This window comes from Alligator sinensis, unplaced genomic scaffold, assembly GCF_000455745.1.
Source record: "Alligator sinensis unplaced genomic scaffold, ASM45574v1 scaffold1118_1, whole genome shotgun sequence".
Taxonomy (NCBI): domain Eukaryota; kingdom Metazoa; phylum Chordata; order Crocodylia; family Alligatoridae; genus Alligator; species Alligator sinensis.
In genome coordinates this window covers 1,792,770-1,816,652 of record NW_005842070.1, presented here as the reverse complement: position 1 = coordinate 1,816,652, position 23,883 = coordinate 1,792,770, and the positions used below count along the sequence as shown (strand labels likewise).

Below are 23,883 nucleotides of genomic sequence, written 5' to 3'. Positions count from 1 at the left end.
CTAACCTCCAGGTCTGATACTAACCCCTGGGAGGTGAGTAACATTCCAGTGCCTGGGTCTTCCACCCAATCTGCTTCCCCCCCCCAGGGTCCCTCTGACCTGAAGGCTGGTACACCTCTAACTGCCTGCCTGGAGTCACTGATCACTGCTTCCGTGTCTGCAGGCTGTCGGATTCTGTGATCGGTGCTCCTCTGAGCACCATGCCCTGTGGGCTGGGCTAGCTGCTCTGCTTTGGTGGCCGGCTGCTCTCTTTCTGGGAACTGCTCAGCCTGCTCTCTCTGTTGCACGCCGCTGCCTCTGTGACCCTTTCTGGGGCTGGAAATACTCTCTTTGGCACTCTCCCCACTAATCTGGAGTCTAATGCTGCTCTGGAAGTGCCGTAAGCCAGCTCTGGGGGTTGCCTGTGCTATAGTAAGTCCAGGATGCTGGTCGTCCCTCTCTCAGGTACACTGTATTCTTAGATATACTGGAAGGTTTCAGATGAACAAATAATTGGCTATATCCTCAGATAGTGTCAGCTGATGAAGCTTCATTGACTTCAGTGGAGCTGGACGTCAGTTTACACCAGCTGAAGATGCAGCACATTGACTCTTATTGAATCATATCCTCTTCAAAGTATCGGTCCTTCTCTGGAAGGAATTATGCACAGCATTCTAAATCTTTCTTTATATCCTTGCAACATTGTTATGAAAATCTATTGGCCTCTGTACAGAGTTTACTTGCTTATTGTTTTTCATGTTGATAATGATAACACACACACATGTCTTCCACCCAAAAGCCCCCAACTTTTCCTGAGAAAGTGAATGAATGGAGTTTTCCAAGGGTCATTTAAGGGCTAGTCTCTAGAAAAAAAACAACTTACGGTGCTTTGCCAAGCAGTGGGATGCTCAAACTTTCTGAACTGCCCCATGCCTCTCTTCCTAGCCAAAAGCAGTGCAGGTGATCGCTGCAGGTGGCTAATTAGCGTTGATTCTCAGCATTGCTAATTTGCCTTTCCACCAAGCCATGTGATCAAGGTTACACTGTTCTCTGTTAGAGAGGCAGTATTCAAGGAACACTGCAGCATGATTGGAGATACTGCTGCCTGGCAGTGAAACCTGTAAATTGTCATGTCCACAGTGTCCTTGAAGCATTTTCTTCTTACATAGAGTTAATCTACTGTGTGACCATTCTCCCTTGGGATTTTGTGGTTTTTAAAAACCTGTTGAAGCTCTGATAATGAAAACTTCCATACTCCTGCCACTTCTAGCATATCCTATCATGTCATTTTGGAAGCCAGTACCTAGTCTTATCCAGCTTAATAACTTTCTAATTAAATGTTTATTTAATCAATTATCTTATTAAAATTCCACATCATAATGCACTAAGACATTTGCATACCATTGGTTCTTTTTTCCCCCACTGCTTTCTCAATGGTAGAAAGTGAACAGAAGTAGAATACGGGGTCAGTCAGGATATTTGTCTTTTAATTATTTATTTCTGATGCATTTGCTGTTTTACTGTTGAGTCAGGTATTAGTAGTTCTGAAGCCTGTGAAAGTGAAGTGTTTTCCTCACACGTTATATTCCTCTCACTAGCACTCATTCTACAGTGTATGAGATACTTATCAGGGGATACATTTGTAGGCAGCCTGACCCAGTGGACAGGTTATTAGACAGGAGACCTGGGTGGGATTCCCAGCCTTTCTGTTGGTCTGCCATGTGATCTTGGGCAGGTCATTTAACTTATTTGTACCTCAGTTTCTGTGTCTGTGAAGTGGGAAGAGCAGTGCATGCTTAGCTGTAAAAAAAACAACAAAACCCTTGATGTCTATGGATCAAAATATTATTAATTATTATTAAGCTTTTGACCTTAAAATAGGCTGCTAACAGTATGATCAGTCAATGAGCCTTTGATTGCATGATCACCTGCCTACTGAGAGCTTTGTTGCTAGTTAGGTCTCCTGAACCAAAAACCAGTCATGACTTGATGATCCTCAAGTTACAGCAAGGGAAGTTTTAGGTTAGATATTAGGAAAGATTTTCTCACTAGGAGGGTAATAAAGCAGTACAACAGGTTACCCAGAGAGGTGGGGGAAGCTCCATCCTTGGAGGTTTTTAAGACCCAACTAGACAAAGCCTTGGCTGGGACCATGGCAGGGCACTTTTGGTGCCTGACACTTTAGGAGCAGCAAACAGGCCAGGTGCTTGCTGAGGGAAGCCATTTTGGCCCAAGGATATAACCTGGGCTGCAATTTTACTGCAGGAAGGAAGGAGGAAACATCAGGCTGAGAGGCTGCTCTGGCCAGAGTGAGGAGGTAAAGGCAGGGGCTATGGGGAGAAGGTGACCCCTTGTCCTGGGTAAGATGTAAAACTACATCCTGCTGGGGAAGGTGGTCTAGTGGGGCTCCTAGTGGCATGGGAGCCACCAGGAAATGCCAGGCCAGATATCTTCCTGGTGAAAGGCGGGCCGGGAAGCCTTATAACCTCAGGCCCACATCCCTGGTGGTGTTCTGGCAAGCAGGGGGAGCCCAGGGCTTGCTAAGGAGCCCTGAGGCAGAGCTCAGGCTGGAGAAGGGACCTGGGGCCATGCCTAGGCAGTAGGGTTAAGTCAACCACCTACAAGCAGAGAGACCCTATGTGAGAGGGGCAATGAGCAGGGTGGCCCTGAGAGTGTGGGCGCATGTGGAGGCCCAGTGTGGGCATAGTGGCCCAGTGAGGGGCTAGGAGTGGAATAGGCCGGCAGTTGTAGAATTGCTCAGTCAATGCTCAGGTGAGGGTAGCAGGAGACACCCAACAGACTGCGCCAGGGCTGACCGAGGCGAGGAGAGATAAGCCCGAAGCCAGGTGAGGCTGGGCAGGATGAGCGTGGCCCTGAGAGAGGGCAGTATGAAAGAGGCTGGGTGGGAGCCAGCAGAGTGAGTGAGACCCCGGTGAGAGAGGGGTGGTAGGTGAGTGGCCCTCTGGGGCTGTAGAAAAGAGCTACAACTGTGTGCCCAGTTTGCTCCAGCCATAGGCTGGAGAAGTAACACCAGACTAACATCTATGAGGCATGGGACCCATGGAGGGGAGGTCACACCGGGTATTAGGCCCTTGTCAACCGGGTGAGTAATGGGTAGCCTCCTGTAACAACTCTTACATATTTTCATCAAGGCACAGCAGGTGAGCGAAGTGGGTAGTTGCCCCAGGAGCAGGGCGGCCAGTGAAGACCTGATGAGGAGGCCACCCTGTTACAGGGACAATCTAATTGGGGATGGTCCTGATTTGAGCAGCAGGTGGAATAAATGACCTCCTGAGGTCCCTTCCAACCCTAATTTTCTATGATTCTGTCCTCTATCCTGTATAGTTTTAGAATCAGCACATTCCAGGTTATCTGGAAACACCCATCATTTGGGAATGTGTGGCATGCAACACCAGTTCAGACATGATTTCTCTCATTTACAGCACTTCTGGCTTGGAACTCAGGGTGGCTTAGGAGCTCGCTATGTCAGCTTTACTCCAGCTGAGAACTCTAGTTTGCTGTCGCAATTCTCAGCTAGCCAGATAGGGGTAACATCCTCTCCTTTCATGTCACCAAACTAGGTGTCAGAACTGGACCTGAATTTTGGTAGAAACTCTTTTTCCCTGCATGCTCATTAGTTTTAGTTAATTATTTAGTCATTTGTATCAATCTTATTTCTAATGCAACCATTTGATTTACTAATTAGAGCCTGGACTGATAAAATCTGTTAAACCCACTGCAGTGTCTTGTACCTTGTATAATTATTTACCTCTCTGTAAAATGCATGTAAAAATGATAGCCATTACAATGATAGCTGGTAGATCAGATGTAAATTACTATACAAGGAGGAGAGTCCTATTACACCCCACACAACCATCTGCTGTTGTTTTTCTGTAATAAATACTCTCCAGTTATTTTACTGGATTCTGTTTTCTCAGTCTTTTGTCTGGTATGTTACTGTTCAAAGATTTCTCAGCTTTCTTCATTCAAAATGGGTCCTAGCTTTTAAATATCTCTATTTGTTCCTCTATCAAGTGCAACTCCCAGTTTCTTTCTCAAAGATTTGGTTGGTACAGTCACTGTGTGAATCTTGGAACCAGGAGTTTGCTTTTCAATTTGACCGATCCATCAATAATTGTTTTTGTCTATGTAATTTGCCTCCATCAGTGAAGAAGCCGTGGAGCCTAGAATTTCTTGAGTCATTGTATAACTAGGCAGGGCTTTGCTTTGCTTGCTTGGTTCTTATTCGTGCTTCTTTTTTTACCCACTAATTCCTCGTATTCCCTTGTCTTGTCTTTTTTTCCTCTTTCTGTGTTTACTAGGTTCAATTTTCTCACGTTCTGTGGTGTTTTGATATTTTAGCTGTCCCATATGAAGTCTGGAACAGAGGTCTGTGCTTGTCCACCCACATGGTGTCATGTGCTATCCTTCATCTGACAGTTTCATATTATGAATTCTTCCTCTGTACACACATGGGAATGGTATCCTCGTAGATCATGTACCTGAAAGAAGAGCTTAATAGAAAGTTGTCATTCAGAGTAATCTCTCCCAATGTGTCTGAAGAGCAGTGGGATTGAATTTGGCTTTCTTGTAAGTTTTAAAAATGTTTCTTAATGATAGGTGCCTACCTGTTTGTAAGATTTGCACATTATAGACTAACTAAATTGGGGATGCATACATTTTCATAACCAGTGACTGGCTATATCTGATGAAGTTGTACCTTACAAAAGCATATGGTCTCTGATTTAGTCTATAAGGTGTAAATCTACCCAGCCTTCTGCCTGATTTAAGACTAATGCAACTAACTACTTTTCTCTGTTAATGCCAGGTAGCCACAGAAAAAGACTGTTTTGAGAACAGGAATAGAGGCTCTCATAAAGTTAATGAGTCTTTAACTTCAGAGCTTACTTCTTTCTTAATCAAAACAATCTCCTTTAGATAGATGATTCCAAAACTTAATTTTGGATTGACCACATTGCTGAAAAATGTCCAGAGGAATGATTCTTGTGCTTCTTTTAGGTGTCTCAAAGTTTTAATAACTTCGATCATCCGCAATAAAAATTGTTTTCACAGGTTCAGGGGGAATGTAAAAATGACCATCCCATATCAGACCAATGATCCATCTGTTCCATGATCTCCAACAGTGGCCAGCCCTAGATATTTCAAATGAAGGTAAAAGAAACCTTATAAGATACAGTATTAACTTGCCCTTAAGGGAAATTACTTTCTAACCTCTATCAGTTAGTTGGTGACTCAGGCCCTGAAGCATGAAGATGTATCTCCCTTCTAAACTTCAAAATATTACATTCAGTTCATCTGTGAGTGCTCACACTATCTTTTTAAATGAACCTTATTTAGGGCTTGGCCCCAAATGTTTTGAGGCAATGAGTTTTCATCCGAATTATACACTTTTTTTTTTAAAGAAGTATTTTCTTTTACAAGTTTTAAAATAGTCACCTTTCAAATTGGTTTAATGGTTGAATTCGACTATAATGGTGTTGGTGGTGTTGTGTTGGGGGGGTTGATTATATTAGGGAAGTCTGAGCACCTGATCTACCTTTGCTGTATACTACTCATTGGGTACATCTACACAAGGTGCATTAATGTGCATTAGCCTAATTTAATGTACATTAAGTGTGTGTGTCTACATGTGCATGCTCTTAATGCGCATTAAAAATGGCAAATTTAGGCTAATTGTGCCTAAATTTGATATCTGTAAATGCAGGTATCAAATTTAGGCATGATTAGTTAAAGTGCATTAGTGCACGTGTAGACACATCTTGGCACTAACTTTAGTGCCAGGTCTGATCAGCCAGTAGGGGGCCGCCCTGAGCCCAGCCCCAGGGCTCCTGGCTGGCCACCTCCCCTCCCCCAGGGCTGTGCTGCTCTCTGGCAGCCCCTAGCTATAGGCTTTAAAGACCAGAAGCTATTTTGTGCCCTGGGACACGCACACCAGGAGCCTATACAAGACTACTGATCTGTGCAGGAGCCCAGAACACCATGTGTGCCCCTCTGGACAGGCCACAGCCTGCCCCTTCCTGGCCTGTCCCCTGCTCCATAGCTGTTGCTTGGTCACAGGTGAATGTTGCAAAGAGGTGCAGTTTGCTGCACCCCTTTGCCCAGCCCTGGGATCCCCCCAGTGCTGCTGGCTGGCTGTCTCTGCCAGCAGGGCCAGCTCCTGCTCCCTGCTGCTGCTTGCCTCCAGCTGTCTCCTGTGCTTGCAGGTCCTGTGATGAAGTTCCTTTGCCATGCAGCACTGGGCATTGTTGGCAGCCATCCAGAGCTGGCCACGCAGGCATAGCTGTGCAGGGGCCGAGAGCCTGGTGCAGGATGACTGTCATCATCCTCTTTCCTGTTGAGCCCCAGCCCCGCGCACATGCACATACCCATACCAACCACCAGGGCCCCCAACTGGACCCAGGAGGAGGTGCACAACCTTGTGGCTCTCTGGGGCTGTGCCGATGTGCAGGAGCAGTTCGAGCAGGGTGGGTGCTCAAATGCCCACACTTACAAGGTCCTGTCAGGCAGGATGCAGAAGCGAGGGCACTCGTGGTTGGCACGGCAGTACTGCATAAAGGTCCAGGTCTTGTGGATGGCTGTGACCAACTTCAGCCTTCAGTCCAGTTGTGCCCAAAGCCCATGCCCTTTATAAGGCAACTGACCCGCGTTTTGGTGTCCTCCGAGCTAGGCCACACACATGTGGGCAGTGCCGCACCTGGATAGAGAGGAGGATGCCATACTGGGTCCTTTGCCAGCTCTCTGGGTCCCCGGGCAGCTATTGCTGGCTCTTGACAGCTGCCAGCAGCACCCAGCATAGGAGCACGGCAAGGGACTGGCAGCCGTGCATCAGAGGCTATGCTAAACGGCACCTTCAGGGGTAGAGCAGGCTGCTGGGGGTGTGCAGCAGCGAAGTGGTGCTGGCCCTTTTGTCAGAGACAGCCTACAGCTCTGTTCAGCACCCACCTGGCCCAACAGCAGTGCCCTGACAGCTGTGCAGCAGCTCAGTGCTTGGCAGCATTGCTGGGGTGGTAGGAGTTAGGGAGCAGGCCCTGGGTATCCCCTGGCCCTCAGGCTTCCCGTGGTGTGTGCTCCAGGGCACAAAATGTCTGAATGATTTTGGGTTTTTCACTCTCTGTACATTTTTCTAGCCGTTGCTATTTATCTCTGTTTCCTGATCACCACATTTATCCCACAAAATTTAAAAACACTAAAAGAATGACAGACCTACATAAAATAGGTTTGACTCCTTCTAATTGCACCTTTCAATCTTTTAAACTGTCCAGTAAGCACACACATGTGTAGACATGTGTGCTTACTGCACAGTAAACTCAGCAAATGTGCAGTAATGTGCCTTGTGTAGATGTGCCCATTGTTTCATGGATGACTACAACAAAATGCTTATATTTTCAGTGGTGACATTTGTTCTGTTTTTAATTAATTTACTAACTTTCAAAATGTTTTCTTTACATCACATAGATACCTCAAACAGTCTTTTTTTCAATTATTCATATTGTTTACAATGTATTTTCATGTTTCTCCTAATTTCTTGTTTTGTTGTTTTTGTGTGTTCATACAATAACATGACTAGCATCGTAGACAAACTGTTTCTCTTTTTGAATTCTACAAATAATTCTTTTCTATGTGCTATGGAATATAGGTACAATACCTAGGGCTTAGATTGAACAGTGTGGTCATTGCCAACTCTCTTAGTATAACTGCGTTAATCTTCAATTTACATGCGCTCCATTGTTGTAACTAATTCTTATATTCTGAGGCAGCTGAATGAATGATAAGTTGTGAACTCGGTTGTATTGTACTGCTTGTAGTATGGGCCATGTTCTGTCCTCAGTTGTGTTTGTTCCAATCCACTGAAATCACTGAGGTTTGTGTGGATGAAAGAGAACAGAATTTAGCTCAATTACCTTAGCCTACTGGTATATGAATGCTCTCTAACACCATCTGCCTTCTGTGAGAGTTTGCACAAGAATTGGAACAAAAGAGAAAATAGGAGCAAGAGTTCATTAGTAGAACAGAGTGCTCAGGGTTCAGAACTTCCAGTACAGTCATGTTACATGCTTAAATACTGCTTTCCTTGCATGCAGCTGCCTCCTGGCCCTCTTATACATTTTCTATTGTGCCATCTAACAATGGCTTTTGAACATATTTAGTAACAGCAGATTTAATTCCTAACTGGATATGTGAAAAATTCTCTGCATTTTGCTTCATTGCAAATTTTATAGCACAACCAAAACTTTTCCTGAAAAGAGCAAAAAAAGATGTATTCTCCATTTTTGAAGTTGGTAGCCTATAGTTATGAGAAAAGCAGGAAATGGAGATGTTTAGTATGTCTCAAAATTAGGACACTTTTATGTAGGTGCCCAAACATGCATATAAGAATGGGATTTTCAGCACAACCCAGGAAATTTAAGAACCAAATTTTCTCAAAATTCTAATTCTATTTGACACCTGTTGAAAATCTCACCCCAAAGACCTTAACATTTAGTAGACAAATATGAGAGTGTTAGCTTCAGTGCAAATTCTGCAGTTCCCATAACTTTCTCTTCAAATGATGAGAGAAGATCTTTCATGGTGGTGTAATTAGAGATCAGTGGTTGGAACTAATAGCCTTACTGTTGGGTGGGCAATAGTGCTTCAGGCACGGCATGATTATTAAGTAGAATGCGAAGCAGCAGTATCTTCTAAAACAAAAATAACTTACAGGAGCTCCTGGGGAGCTGACTACTTTCTTGATCTTCATGTAAGTGCTAAGTACTAGTGTTCATAAAAAGATCTTAGTGCTAATCCTCCAGTAGGTTCTTTTGAAATATGATATGTTTAACTTTTTTCATACTCTTATAAAAGTTTTTAATATGCCTCCCACACTTCTTTCACTGAATACGGTCTCTGATTTATTAATGCATAATTTAGCCTGGAAATCAGTTTAACTGAATCCCATCTGTCATTCAGCATCAGTTCTTCTATTCTGCAGAATGGTGGTTTTATTTATTTATTTATTTTTTTGAAGACCCATTTTGTAGAGACTGGATCATATCTATGCCTACTTTAAAGAGAGAGAGAATCTAAAAAAAATATCTTTATTGTTTAAAAGATTGAAAGGTGCAATTAGAAGGAGTCAAACCTATTTTATGTAGGTCTGTCATTCTTTTAGTGTTTTTAAATTTTGTGGGATAAATGTGGTGATCAGGAAACAGAGATAAATAGCAACGGCTAGAAAAATGTACAGAGAGTAAAATTCACTTCTGTGCAGAGGCTAATGTGACACCTGCATACTTTGTGAGTCCACTTATAATCTCAAAGTACCACTCAACTGTAAGGTACATACATACCAAGCAAGCTTGCTCCTCCTTACCAAAGTATCTCAGGCCTCATCTGCTATACTCTCAATAGTTCTGTTGATGGTCTGTCCTGAGACTGTGAAGTGGGCAGATATTGGGTGGGCTGAGGCTGCAAACTGATCTGGACTTGCTCTTTAAGATACAATTCAAACATGCATCTCTATAAAGAAGCCTAACAAATGAATCTGTTGTACCACTTAGTCCATAAGAGGAGGAGTGGGAGAAAGGGCCCCCTATGCTGCTTGGCTCACCTCTTCCACGCCCCAAATTGCCCCACTACCCTCCATCAGCGAGATTCTCCTTCACCCTACAATCAGCCCCTACCCCACAGTGGATTGCTCTCCCATCGCTGATTGGCCCCTCCACCCCTGAATCATTGCCCTGACACCCGAGGAAGTCTGAGAGTAGTGTGTGTTGGGAAGGTTCTTTCTCCTTGCCTGCTCCCGTGCTCCTTCCAGCCCATGCTGCCTTCACACACCTGGATCCAGCCCCCAATGGACCCCACAACTGGCTGGCAGCTTCTTGACCCCTTCTGTCCTCCCCACCTCCTGACTCCCCTTCAGTTGTAGGGTCTGGAAGGGATTGTATCTGGGTGTGCAAGGCAGCATGGTCTACAGGCACCCCTGGAGTAGGCGGTGGGGGGGGTGGAACCCCCCCACTGGCACCTCAGCTACTCTTGGGCTGATTGGGGCAGTGATCTGGGTGTGGAGGGACCAATTAGGAAAAGAGGAAGCAATTGGGGTGGCAGTGGAATGATTTGGGGGCCAAGGGAGCAATTTGGGGGCAGGTGGGGCAGCATTCCAGCAGCTCAGCACCCACCCATTTCCTCAGAAATTTATTTAACTCAAGCTATGTAACATAGCTCAAAGATAATCCTTGCCTAGACTGTAGCATAACTTTAAGACACCTAAAGGGCACTTAGCACTTGTTAATGAACCTTAATGTATAATGATGATTCAAGTTTTAAGTGCTCTTAGCATGATCTAATTGTAATGTGTAATATAGACTCATATCCTCTGGATCAGGCACAGAAGAGAGTACCTAAAAGGCACTGACACATGGATTAAATAGGGTTAGAAGTTAAAATCAGATTTTAAATTAGTCTGGTAAAAACCAAGTCCTGAAGTTTGGAAATGAGCAAAGGAAGATTAATGATATTCCTGATGTCAGTTTGGTATTAATTCAGCGAGTCACGACTAAGAAAGTAATTCCACAGAGCGACCCAAGCTTGTGGTGTTGACATCAACCCTTTATTAGTAAACCTTACCCTGTAATCTGCAGGGTGCTGGTAATTAGTGGAATTAGGGATGACCTTTCAAATTTGGTTCAAAATTACTTTGTGATATTTTTATTAGAACCAATTACTACAGGTTTGTAAATCCTCAGATTGGAACATTGTCAGGTTTGAATTAACTCTCTTTCTTTTTGGTCATATTTCACTTCAAGGTTCAGGCTTGTGTTTTTTCTCTGGTTTATTGCTTCTTGATAAGTAAGGCCAGTGACCACAGAGTGTGAGCTCCTCATTATGAGTTTTCTAGAAGCACATGATTTAGACTTGAAATGTACAATGAACAACAGCACCAAAAAGTCTGCTGAGAGCCAGGTAATGCCAGCAAACTGCAAAAAGCCTGAGCACGTAGTTTTGGGCTCAAAAAGTGATTAAATCAGCTGGTGTTAGTCAGAAACCTAACTGCTACTTTCTGTACAAATTGCAAACTACTAAACAAATGAGTTAGAATTCCAGCCAGTATAATCAGTCTGGCAGGACATAAAAACACCTGATCAGCATCTCTAATATAGGAAAAGGAGGCCTACAAGAAGTCTGGAAATATTTTGTTTGCTTCAGACACAGGGTTTCTGCAAGGGCCAAGGCCATTACTTCTGTGCTTTAATGTATTAAATGGATGGGAAGCAGTTACTCTTTAAAAAAGTCTCCCTCCATTCTAAGTATTAATTAGTTAAGCTAAATAGGTGTTAAAGGAAAAGAAACATATTAAAGAGCTGTAAGCAGTTTAAGACCTTGACCACATGAGCACCTGGTGCTGCATCAGGAGCACATGTAAAAATGCCCTATGGTACTCCTTTATGTTTATATCAGTTTACTTTAAATAAGTAGGCTGCAAAAGAAGGTATGACATGAGTGCATGGTTTTCTGTGTAATGAGTACTAAAAAAGAGAGTGAGTCTGAGGAGCACTCAACTTTATGCTGAGCTAGCCTGTATTTGTACATAATGTTTTTATACCACATTACGTTGAAGTCCATTTGCAATTAAGTGGTAGAGTACTAAATGCTTTAACCAAATTTCAGGGACACCTAAGATGGGATCTCTTTATAATTTAGTCATATCTCTAGATAATATCTCACATGACATGGATATTTGACAGCCAGTTTGGTTAAGGTCAGTGGAATTTGTGTGTGTATTTATATTGCAGGTGGTTTCATCAAAACACAAGGTACATTCCTTCACTGTCATGTACCATGTATAATTGTTAACACTGGAGTGAAACAGCTGGACTATTCTACTATGCTGATTAATTTTGCATCTTTTTTGCACACATTTAAATGACAACATGAGAGGTAAGCAGAGGAGAATCAGACCAAGAAACTGCCAGTGTTCCTCAATGATTGCAGGGTTGCTAGGAAAAGTTGAGCATGAGGGAGGACTGTTGAAGCAATGACAAAGAAGAATTGGAGCAATTTTCACTGAAGGAGAAAGATGAGTCAGACTCAAGGAGCACTTCTTTGTTTCCATGGTAAATTACTTGTACAGTTGAATATTGAAATTAGGACATAATAATTGTGTATTTAAAAATAGAGAGGGACCTACATTTAATTCCAGACCGTCAGGAAACTTAATCTCTGGAGCCAAGCCTTTTCATGTAAAAACTTATGTTTTAGTTATGTATATAGAGATATGTAATTACCCATACACATTACACATCTGGATGCACAAATGCAAGTGTTTATGGATTCCTATAATTCATATTATTTTCATATTCATAATTGAACCCTAACTTCTGTTTTTTTTTTCCTTCTCTTTCTCAGGAGAAGACCGTAAGGTATATATGAACAGAAACACCTGACTATGCTAGAATTGGAAAAAGCTTAACTGGATCTACCTCTGTGAGAATTAAGAAGGTAACATGATTAAATTACTATATTTACCTACTGAGCTTTTACAGTGGCCTATGGACCACTGGACTATCCTGTGAAGTGCAAGGAGTTTGGACATTGTGCGGGCCGGGCGCGAGCCGGGCCCTTTTTCGTGCTGCACGCGGGCTGTGGCCAGCAGCCCGGGCACGCGGGGTCGGAGAGAGGGGCGCGACAAGCTAGAATTAGGCACAGACTCGTAGCGGTAGATTTAAAGATTGTTTACTTACACGGAGATGGTTGCGGTGCAGGCTGGAAAGCTTGCTTGAGTTGAGGTTACAGACAGGAAAGAAGAGAGGCGGACAAGAGTTCTAAACTCGCGAACTCTAGCCCAATCCGGCTGAAGGCTCTAAACACGCGAGCCAGTCGTGTCAGCCGGAGAAAGTACTCATACAAAAGAGCTCTGAATAGACTCACATGAAGTTTGCTAGGCTCCGTGGAACTTGTGCTCTGAGGTAGTCCGGTTGTCTGAACAACTATGTCAGTTGTTCCAGCTGAACTCACACGAAGTTTGCTAGGCTCCGTGGGTCCGGTTCTTTTGCGCACAGGGAGGGATACGTCTAGGAATCTATCGGCGACGGGGAGAGGCTAGAGGTTGATCAGACCTCTGTTGCCTGCTTGAAATGCGCTGGGTCCGTAAGGATCCGCAGCGTTTAGAGATCTTCACACAGTGTGAAGTCTCCTCCTCCTGGTGTTCGTGGAGTCCTCCAACTTGGGCGGAAACCACTCAAGCTTTTTATACGGCTAGCAAGCCAATCACTAGCCGCTACATGTGAATAATTTAGAACTGGCCAATAATGGGGCTCGAATTAGCATACAAATGGCGGGAACTCTTTGCAATGAGCATTTCTGTGCTGCAACAAAGAAATGCACCCTGCAAAGAAAGCTACAAATTGGCGGGAAATTCTCCCTTGCACCGGGGTTTTCTTTTGCAGCAGAAAACTCCACCGTGCAAAGAAGCTGCAATTTAGCGGGAACAATTTAGCAGTGCCGAAGCACACAAAAACAAAAATCACACCCTTTGGGTTGTGACAGACATAAATTTCGGGGAAATATGTTGAGCCCTTTAAGTAGATTTACAGTTAGTTGTGCATCCATCCTTTGCAATGGATGGCACAATATTTTCTTTTGCAGATCCTGCATCTGGAACAGCTTTTACCCACTAACGTAAAAGCTGATAGATCTAGATCCACAAAAGGACATGGGTGTATGAAGCAGGACTTAAATGGACTTTGGGCACCTAAGACCAAGAGTACAATCTATAGAATATTTACTTAACCCTCTGAGGGCCTAAATTTTTATGAGTGGTCTCCCTAACGTGCATAGAATGGTGGCATTTTGCATGCCTGCAACTGTTGCCATCTTGGTCACGCTGGGCATCTTGATGGGATTTCCAAACATGGCATCCCTGGTTTCTGGGCCTACCTCACTGGATGGTTTCTGGAGTTTATTCAATTACATTCTTTTCATCACAGTTGCCCATCTTCAATAAGAAGAGTGGAGGATGCTTCTACCCAACCTGGGTGGCTAGAGTACTCTTGTAGGAGGCTGGAGATGTTGCTTGAACCAGCTCATTAATCCAGGTCTCCTACTTACGAGGTTAATGCTCTAACCACTATGCAAGGAGTAGGCAATCTATGGCCTGCAGCCTGGACATAGCCCACAGAGCCTTTGGATCTGGCTTATGAAGCCATGGCTTTGACAGTGGTTGGCAATTGAGGAGAGCAGGTGTGACTGCACACACTGTGCTACACCTGAGGACTCCAGCAGTGGGGGAGCCTTCCTAGCAAACAGGTGGCACTGGCTGTGATAGAGGGAAACTTTGCCTGTGCAACATCACACCCAGGGAGCAGTGATGGAAGTGGCCGGGCCCTAGCTCCTGCCTGCCTTGGACCTGAGCTGGGTCATTCTGGCCCCCAGCTGGAAAATATTGCTGACCCCTGTATTTTGCTATTATACAATAAGTAGGCTGTGCCTCCTCCAAAGAAAAGAATGATTGAAAGGTTGGTCTTAGGCACTAAGTCCCTAGAGAAAGTTCAGGGCTTAGTGTGGTTCACCCAAGAACTCTTTCTCTCTGCTGAGAGTGGGAGTGCTTATTGGCACATGCCCCATGTTACACTAAGGTGGCTGTTTTGGGAGATAGTTTGTTTGGAATATGGTATGCCTCAGCATGTTGCTCCCCAGTGCTTCACAGACATGCATTTGGGGGTCTTAACTCAGGCCTTGAATTCTGTTCCAAAAGCTGAGTGGAATAAAAATTAAAGGCATGCTCAGCATCATCATGACTATGTCTCTTTGTAGATCTGTGATGTAACATTTTCCTTTCTCCATGCCTCTGAATTCCTCTGCTGTGATTGTTTTTAATTGAACTCTGAAGCAGTCATGGATACAAATTGGATAAAGAAAATGACACAAAGTAAAGTTGTATGCATCAAAGACAGAAGGTTCTGAGGGCACCACAAGGCGTATAACATGTGTTGCTTCCTTCTGAGGCAGGTCATTGACAAGATACAGACAGGCAGGGTTCTCTTGTTCTGTGCTGGGTTATATGTTATGAATGATTTATCCAGCTTCATCAGTTACGTTGGAGAAGAACAAAGCTGCAAGTCCTTTGTCTTGTTTTCACCCCTCCACCTTATCTCTTTTTCTCAGTCCTTCTAGAGCACAACGTATAGTATTGCTTAGAAATGTCCAGGAAGATTCTGGACTTTAGAACTAGTGAGACTCAGTGTATTGAGTATAATTAATTTGGGGGAAATTCATCATTGTATGAAAACATCTTCTGCCTTAGCTGGTTTAGGTGTAATGCACCACTGTGGTGTGAGGGTGCACATAGTCAGGATAAATTGTCTTAATAAACTCTTTTTTATTTGGTCGAGCAATGATAATAAACTTGTAATGGTTGTGTGCACTGGCAGGCAGGTCAATAATCTGCTTCCTAAACCACTCAGAATTACATTAGACCACTCAGAAAAAAAGGCTTATTACAGTTAATCTTCCACATACATCTTTAATCTCTCACTTATATTAAACTCAGATGAAGAAAAAACTCTACCATGTAAGAATATGGTTCTCAGCAGTTGACATCACATCTACACTTTTCAAGAAAAATGACATGTTTCTGATTTGCTACTGGATTTAAATTAAACTTCACAACTCTTCTATGATGAATGGAAGGGACATATATGGTACGGAATGCAGTAGCTTCTTAGCAGTAGTGGAATATAATTGCATATATAGTGTAACAGAGAGATATAGAGAACGATACAGGGGTGTAGGTTGTAACCATGTTGGTCTAAGGACATAGGCAGACAAGGTTCTTTGGGTGAATCTGATATCTTTTATTAGACCAACTTAAATAGTTGGAGAAACTTTTTTTTTTTAAAGCAAGCGTTTGGGTTCAAGGGTTTGGTGAAGGCATCAATATTTTATTAGGATTCAGTACTTTTGAATACTCCTGCTTGTGCTGTTGAGCTCTGGAATGCTTTTAGGCTCATTGTCCAATAATACACTTAAGGGCATTCAGTACCTCAGAGTTGAGTGAGGAAGATGCACAATTTTAAGACCTGTGCATGGAATTTATTTTACTGTGGAGAATACTCCCCAGGAACTGGTATATATAATGAGTAACAGAGCTCATTTATAGATGCAGAGATGGCACTATAGAAGCGTTCTGTAAAACAAATGTTTAACACACAATTAGTATACGTTCCTTGTTTGGGACACAGTAAAAATATTTTGATACCAAAATAATAGTGTGGGCTAGATCCTCCACTTGTACAGAAAACTGACATGCAGGGAACTCTACAAACAATACTCCTGCTTCAGAGAATCAGCTGCTGCTTTAGAGTATCCAGACTCACTGGAGGCCATGAGGTGTTTGCATGGCAAGTCTCCCCAGAGATTTCAACAAAGGAGAGCAGCTTTGACTGGGTTAAATAGGATCACTGCTGGTAGAGACGGTCTGGAAAATAAGGCCTATAAAGTTTCTTTACTTAGTTTTAGTCTATTTAAATCCTATGAATGTGTACATTTTCAATGCAATATTTTTGCGATGAAGCACCTTATGTATCTTTTATATTTGCATGTTGCATTCTAAATATTTCTTTAAGAAGCTTTCTTTAAGAGCTTTTTAAAGAAAGCTTTATTTATTTCTTTGGGGATTTATAGATGCTTAAAATGTAGAGAAATATTATTTTACAAGCAAGAAAACTGGGAAACAAGAAGGTTATGCAACTTTTCCAGGGTGGATGAGTGTACCCCCTCTGGGGGGAGCCTGTTCCAAACCCTTGGCACTTGACTTTGTAAAGAAGTTTTTCCTTGTGTCTAGCCTGAAGCAATCTTCAATCAATCTGTGCCCATCATTTTGTGTCTTCCCCTGGGGGGCCTTGGTGAATTGTTGCTCCTCCAGGCCCTGATGTACACCCCTGATATACTTCTAGGCTGCCACCAAGTCCCCTCTGAGTCTTCTCTTCTCCAAGATGAACAGTCCCAAGTCTTTCAGCCTCTTCTCATATGACCTGGACTCTAGCTCTCTAATCATGCACATGGCCCTCCTTTGGACTCTCTCAAGCTTCTTCACATCCTTAGTTGTTGGTTAACTGAAACATAAAATAGCTTCTGTCTTAAATTTCTGACTTACAGTTCATACATGGTAAGAAATAAAGTGTATGTAATGGTGTATGTAGTAAGACTGTGTGTAATGGTGTTCTTCAGTGTTCTTCAGTTGTTGCTATTACTGTTTGGACTAACAAAAAAGTCTCTGCACAGCAGTAGTACCTGATGAGGTTATCAGATTCTCCTAAATTAAAGGAAACATGAAAATGACTCCAATCAGATACTATAGCTCTGTGTGTGAATGCTTATTTATTAGCTCAAAGGATAGCTTACTCCTGCACAGCTGAGGGATTTCAATCCTTCAAGATTTAGCCCTGATTCAGCAAAGTACTGAAGTACTTTCTTAGTTGTTATTGACTTCAACAGGACTTAAGTATGTGCTTTGCTGAATTGAGGCTTTAATATGTACACACTTTCCTGAGATTGCCTTTTCTTGTTTTCAACTTTGGTTTGATATGATGCAAACTGATGCTGAAGGAAAAAAAACCCTTTCACTTCAGAGTAGATTTCATTAATATCTTCAGGTTTTCTTTCCCCCCCTCCCCCTCCATCTCATTTTTTGAGAAATGGCTCTGAGCTGCAAAATTCAGACAGGGACTGGATTTGCATTAAATTGGAATGTTGGGTTCCAATTTCGGATTTCGGACCCAGATGCCTTGTTTTGGGTGGGGGGAAACCCACCCTCAGACCAACCATAACCTTTCCATTTGATAATAAGCAAATTTATTGATACACAGTGATAACAGAAATGAAGCAATACAAACAATTGAGCAGTTCTGTATATTTACCAAATCCTAGGGCTGTCGTCAAAGTCAAAGTACACCTGGCCAGAATGCAGTCTTCACTCTGAGGTGGTCTTAGGTGTCAGATGTCAGCAGCCTGGAGGCAGGATACTGAGGCCCACACCCCGCAGTGGGATGGATGAGATGGGCTGGTGGTGTGCCCTCTGTCCATGGTGGCCTTGGGAACCCCTCCCAGGGATTGGCATGGGGATGGGGACCTGGGTGGAATGGGGAGGGACCATTTGTTACTCTCAAGTCTCTGCTTTTTTCTTCCCCCTGATGACTCTTGATCCATGGCTGTTGCTGGCTGGTCTCTCTGTGGTTGTCACACATCCACGTAGCTCATCACATGCACACATACTAATTTGGTCTTTCCGGGCTTTTTCCTAATTTGGTCTGTTCCCCCAAAACCATGACTCAGGCCCTCCTGTTCTGGGGCCTTGTTAATTGGTGCCATCCTTATCTTATGTTATGGAACAGCATGGTACATGCCCCCAGTTTCTCAGACTGTGTGTATATCCAGTGGCCTTGTTGTGTTAGACAGACTGTCTGTTTTTGAAGGCTGTGTAACTCTGTATGTGAGACCCAAGCTTTTTAGAAATCAATTAACCCCTGATGCCAACCCTGAACCATTCTAATGCATATACCTATAAGCCAATTCCCAAATAGCAAACCTTTAAATACCATTTTCTGAGCCAAGAGAGGAGGTTTGGGAATTGAGTTTTTGTTTGGTTCATGTGGGTCTGCTACAAAAGTTCACATTTGGCTCTGAGTTCTATAAAATCCAGGGATGTTTCAGTCTAAACATTTGTGTTGGGTTCACTGTTACTATTTTCAATGGAATTTTTTTTACCCATGGTTGTGTTGTGTTACTTAAGTAGCCTTTCTGTATATGAATGTGCTTGCGCTTGATAATTTTCCTTGTTCATAGTTTTATTAGGTATACCAACAATTCTTGTGTTTCAAAGGCTTTTGACTGGGGAGTACTCTCAGGTCCCTTATCAGTCAACCTTCTTTTACCACCTATGGTCCCAGCAGGACAAACACATCTTGCATACATTTCTGATTTCCCAGTGGAAGGTCAGTTTACTGTGATGTCTTTTCAGTCCTTTGAACTTTAAAGATCTTTGTTTCCTTATGGCAACAAAAATAGGTGGCAAAAATAGATTAAAAAAAAAAAAAAGGAAAAAATCCTTGTGGTCTTATGTTAAACCTCAAGGCATTGCTTTCACTTTCTGAGTTACTTTGCAAGCTTTATTATATTTTTCAATAATTACTGGGTATCACTTCAAGAAATTTTGTGTTCCAAATGAATTTACAATGAAAGAGTCAAAATGGAAAGTACCTCACAGTAGATCAAGGAATGTATCAATGACACCTGATCTTTGCATAACTCTTAAAGGAAAAGTTACCTTTTCTGGCCCAAAAGGTATTTTCCTTCTTTAAGGGTGAAAATCATGGGTTCCATGTATAGAATAACTATATCTACATATATTTCTATAGTTATATATAGACTACAGGAGCTTTAGCTATACCGAGTCCTCAGTGCTTACTGTATCTTCTGAATTTTTAGGACTTAAAATAACATAAAACAGAAGATGTATTAAGGGCTGGATTGTTCCTTATATTTATTACTTGGTGACACTTTCAAAACTACCAAAGTCTTACAGCAGCGTCATTACATTCTTAAAAGAAAGTGGCATCATCCTGGTCATAACACCACATGCTGTGTTCACACTGGTGAACCAGAGCAGGTGCTTAAGGAAAGGTGTTACTATTTCTGCATCTGTGCCCAGTCCTCCAGAGCACTGGGTTGCATTCATCCTACATGTGCCTTCTACAGATTCAAAACCGGCTCCTAATCTTTTTTCAAATGCCTCATTCTTTTTACTTAGACATTATGTTCATGGCTCACTTTCTCTACTTAGATGTAATATCCCTTTTGCTTTCAGAGAAACAATGTGGTTTTCTGAAATACCCGAATCGTAATTGTGTTTAAGTATTTAAAATGGCAATGCCAATGGGGTTTGTAGGAAGCTGTGGGGTTATGTGGAGGAGGAGGGTGACTGGGGGTGGGTGCGTGGGTGCATGTGTGTGGTGGGGTGTGTAGCATGTAGCAGTGAGCAGGGCTCCACCTCAGAGGTGTGAGGATATGTTTGAGGTTACGGTATTTGTGGGATGTGTGATTGTGTGTGGAGGAGGGTGTGTCTGTGGGGTTTGTGGGGAGGGTTTGTGGGTATGTGGGATGAGCATGGGATCCCCCGCATGCACTTCTGTCAGCCGGTCAGCACCTGCCTCCTCTTCTCAACAGCCTGGAGCCTATGCACCCTGCGGCACTTTCCTGCCACTACCAACAGTGTGCGGCCCCAGCGTGGCCTGGGCTTGCTCTGCACCACTCAGCCATGGTGAATCCTGCCATCCCTGTGCATTCAGCAGGGGTGGGGCAGCTCCTTCTGGCTCCTGCTGCTGGCACCAGACCCGTGGTAGTGGCAGGGGCCAGTGCGCGCAGCCCTGACTCTGACCCTGACACCGCACGCCCCGTGCTGGCTCCAGACTTGCCTGTCAGGGCTGAGTAGCAGTGGTAGCAGCAGCATCAGGCAGAAACTGTTGCTTGGTGAAGGGGGCGGAAGTGGCCCCTCCTCTTCCCCCTTATTCCCGCAAGACATTTTTTGGTGCGGCTGCCCACACTGAGCTGCAGTGTGGCTCTGTCACTGCCACCTCTGGGCTGCTCTTTGGCTGCTCTGCACTGTCACTGCTGTCATGCTGAGTAGCCCAGAGGTGGCAGTGACGGAGTGGCATGGCAGCTCGGTGTGGCGTGGGCTCTGGGCAGCTGCACCAAAAACTGCCCAGTGGCAGTGAGTGGGAGGGGCCACTTTCCCCCCACACAAAGCAACAGTTTCTGCCTGGGGCTACCACTGCTGCTGCTGCTGCTGCTCAGGCCAGAGGGGCAAGCCCAGAGCTGATGCTGGGGCCCAGGCTCAACAGTGGTGGCATGCAAGAAAAACTGCTGCTCAGTGTAGGGTAAAGGCAGCCCCTCCTCTTTACTGGTGCAGCTGCCTGGAGCCCACGTGGGGCTGCCTTGCATCTGCTCTGTACTACCAACACTGCCCAGCTGGCAGTGGGCAGGAAAGTGGGAGTGAGTGGGTGTGTGGAGCGCAGCCACTTCAGGGCGGGAGCATGGGGCCTGCGCTGGTGTCTCGAGGCCAGTGCTGGTGGGACCTAGAGTGGGGCAGCAGGAGCATTGGGTGCAGTGGCAGCTGTACTGGAGGGGGGACAAAGGTCCCGCACTCCTGCCACCCCACTCTGAGTCCCTCTGGCACTGGCCCTGGACATGGGCGCAGGCCTCACGCTCCTACCCAGCTGTCCTTATGCTCCACATGCCTGCTTGCTGCCACTATCCCCCACTTGTAACTGCCATTTCCCTGCTTTCTTGTTGGCTGCTGGCTGCTCCAGCACCACGTGGCTCCCAGATGCATGGCCGGACTGCGGGAGCACAGAGCCCATGCCGGTACCCCAGGGCCAGGACCAGGAGGGTGTGTCTATGTTCATGGGGCAAATCCCACATGCACACCTCACCATACACATACACCCCCCTTCGCACTGCCATACACACAGACCCCCACATCCACACCCACCCACACTCCACATATCCACACACACACCTACATGCTCCCTCACTCCACACCCACACTTATGCATCCCCACAGACACCCGAACACCCACACCCCACTACAATCCTATACTAACCCCAATGTCTGCCACCCCCCCCACAACATACAAGTGTAACACCTCATTTTAAGCTATTGTGCAATCCCCTCTGTATGCACTACGCAAACACATGTAAATCAGGTCAAAAGTATTTTTGAAATCAAATTAATATTGTAGATATTTGCTTTTTAGAATATAATTTGGTATTTTTCTGGTTCCGAGATGGCAAAACTTATTGCTGAAAGGAATACTTGTGGGGGCAAGGGGAGGTACTTCTGGTGGCAAAGGTCAGGGGTTAGGGGGTAGGACTTCTGCTTATAAGATGGTGACCAGGGGGCAGGGCAGTTGTCAAGGGATGGGGCTACCCATGTGGCCCTTGACAGCTTGCCAAAATTTGGTAAGTGTCCCTTGGCCCAAAATAATTGCCTGCTCCTGATATAAACCCTTTCCTTTGCAGTGGGGTACCCCAGGGCTTGGTCCTCGAGCCTGCACTGTTTAACATCTTCATCAGCAACTTGGACGAGGGGGTGGAAAGCATGCTGTCCAAGTTTGCTGATGACACTAAGATGTGGGGCGAGGTGGACACACTTGAAGGGAGAGAGGCTGCAACTAGATTTAGGCAGACTACAAAAGTGGGCAGACGAGAATAGGATGGGGTTCAACGGAGACAAATGCAGGGTGCTGCACCTTGGGAGAAGGAATCCACAGCATACATACAGGCTGGGGGGTTCCCCTCTTGAAAGCACAGAGGCAGAAAGGGATCTTGGAGTCATTATTGACTCCAAGATGAACATGAGCTGCCAATGCCAGACTGCAGCCAGCAAGGCCAGCCATACCTTGTCATGCATCCAAAGGTGCATCTTAAGCCGGTCCAGAGAAGTGATACACCCCTTCTATGCGACTTTGGTCAGGCCGCTGTTGGAGTACTGCGTCCAGTACTGGACGCCGCACTTCAAAAGGGATGTGGCCAGCCTGGAGAGGGTTCAGAGGAGGGCCACCTGCTTGGTGAGAGGGCAGCAGGACAGGCCCTACGAGGAGAGACTGAAGGACCTGAACCTGTTCAGCCTCAGCAAGAGGGGACCTGGTGGCTGCCTACAAGCTCATCAGGGGAGATCAACAGCAAATAGGCAAAACCCTTTTCTCCCCAGCACCACCTGGGGTGACAAGGATCAATGATAATAAGCTGATGGAGAATAGGTTTAAGTTAGCGATCAGAAGGCAATATTTTTACAGTTAGGGTGGCCAAAATCTGGAACCAACTTCCCAGGGAAGTGGTCCTCGCCCCTACCTTGGGCAAATTCAAGAGGAGGTTGGACGATCACCTGTCTGGGGTCAGCATTCATTCCTGCCTGTGGCAGGGGGTCAGGCTAGGTGATCTGTTCAGGTCTCTCCTGACCCTAGCTACTGTGAAACTATGAAACGATGAAACAGGTAAGATTTCAGAGATGGATGGAGTCAATAATAATCAAAAGCTCTGTTTTCCCCAGTAACTATTTAGTGGCATATTTGGAATCAGTGGACTCTATTTACATAGCTATCTATATCACAGAAGTACTGGCAAGAATGTGCACATATAGCATAGTGGCTAACATATATACATTAAACTACCTTCTGACCTGGGAAATGATAATTGCTGAAGCAATGGGAAGGCAGGATGGGCAAGCCTGCTTAGCTGTTGCTCATGAGATATCTGTTCTGTGGAATACGCAGAGGACTTGAGTCTCCAGGGTTGCCATTCAAAGCAGGAAATACACTTCCCATTTTTTAAAGGAAAAATAGATTATCAATAAATAATGGAGTGAGATGTGATATCTCTTTGTTCCTTTAAGAATTTCTGAGCTTGGAACATTTTGTAAGATTTGGCATGGATATCTAGGGACTGAGCTGAAGATGGTGAACATATGGGAAAGCCCAGGAGGAAGCATGCAGTTTTAACTTCCAGCCCTTGTTTTTGGGTTGTTACACTAATATAATGAAAGGACATTAAATGATCTGAGGTTATTAAACCCTAAATGTTACTGAGTCCTTTTGGGGATCACATGCAAAATGTAATTAAACCAAGCCTAGATATTTTAACTTGTAGCGCAACATTCTTTCAATATAAACTGATTTTGGCTGAAGTTTGGAAGTTGTTCATTAATTTGTTCACTTTTTGATCAGTAATGTGCATAGACATTGTCTTCTGCAGTTGGGTCTAATAAGCCAGTAACTACTAATAACATGAAGTTGTGGTACAGATCAAACCATTACCCAGAAAGGCATATGTTGATAAAAGATTGTTAAAATCCTG

General features: G+C 44.3%; 1 long non-coding RNA gene across 1 annotated transcript in view; it reads left to right on the top strand.

Annotated features, from left to right (window-relative positions):
• The first annotated feature begins 5,079 nt into the window (after positions 1-5,079).
• Positions 5,080-23,883, top strand: part of LOC102383617 — a 30,251-nt gene continuing 11,447 nt past the window's right edge. The window contains exons 1-2 of the long non-coding RNA XR_323819.1: positions 5,080-5,151; positions 12,382-12,474. This is a non-coding gene — a long non-coding RNA (uncharacterized LOC102383617). The remainder of the gene's footprint in view (positions 5,152-12,381; positions 12,475-23,883) is intronic.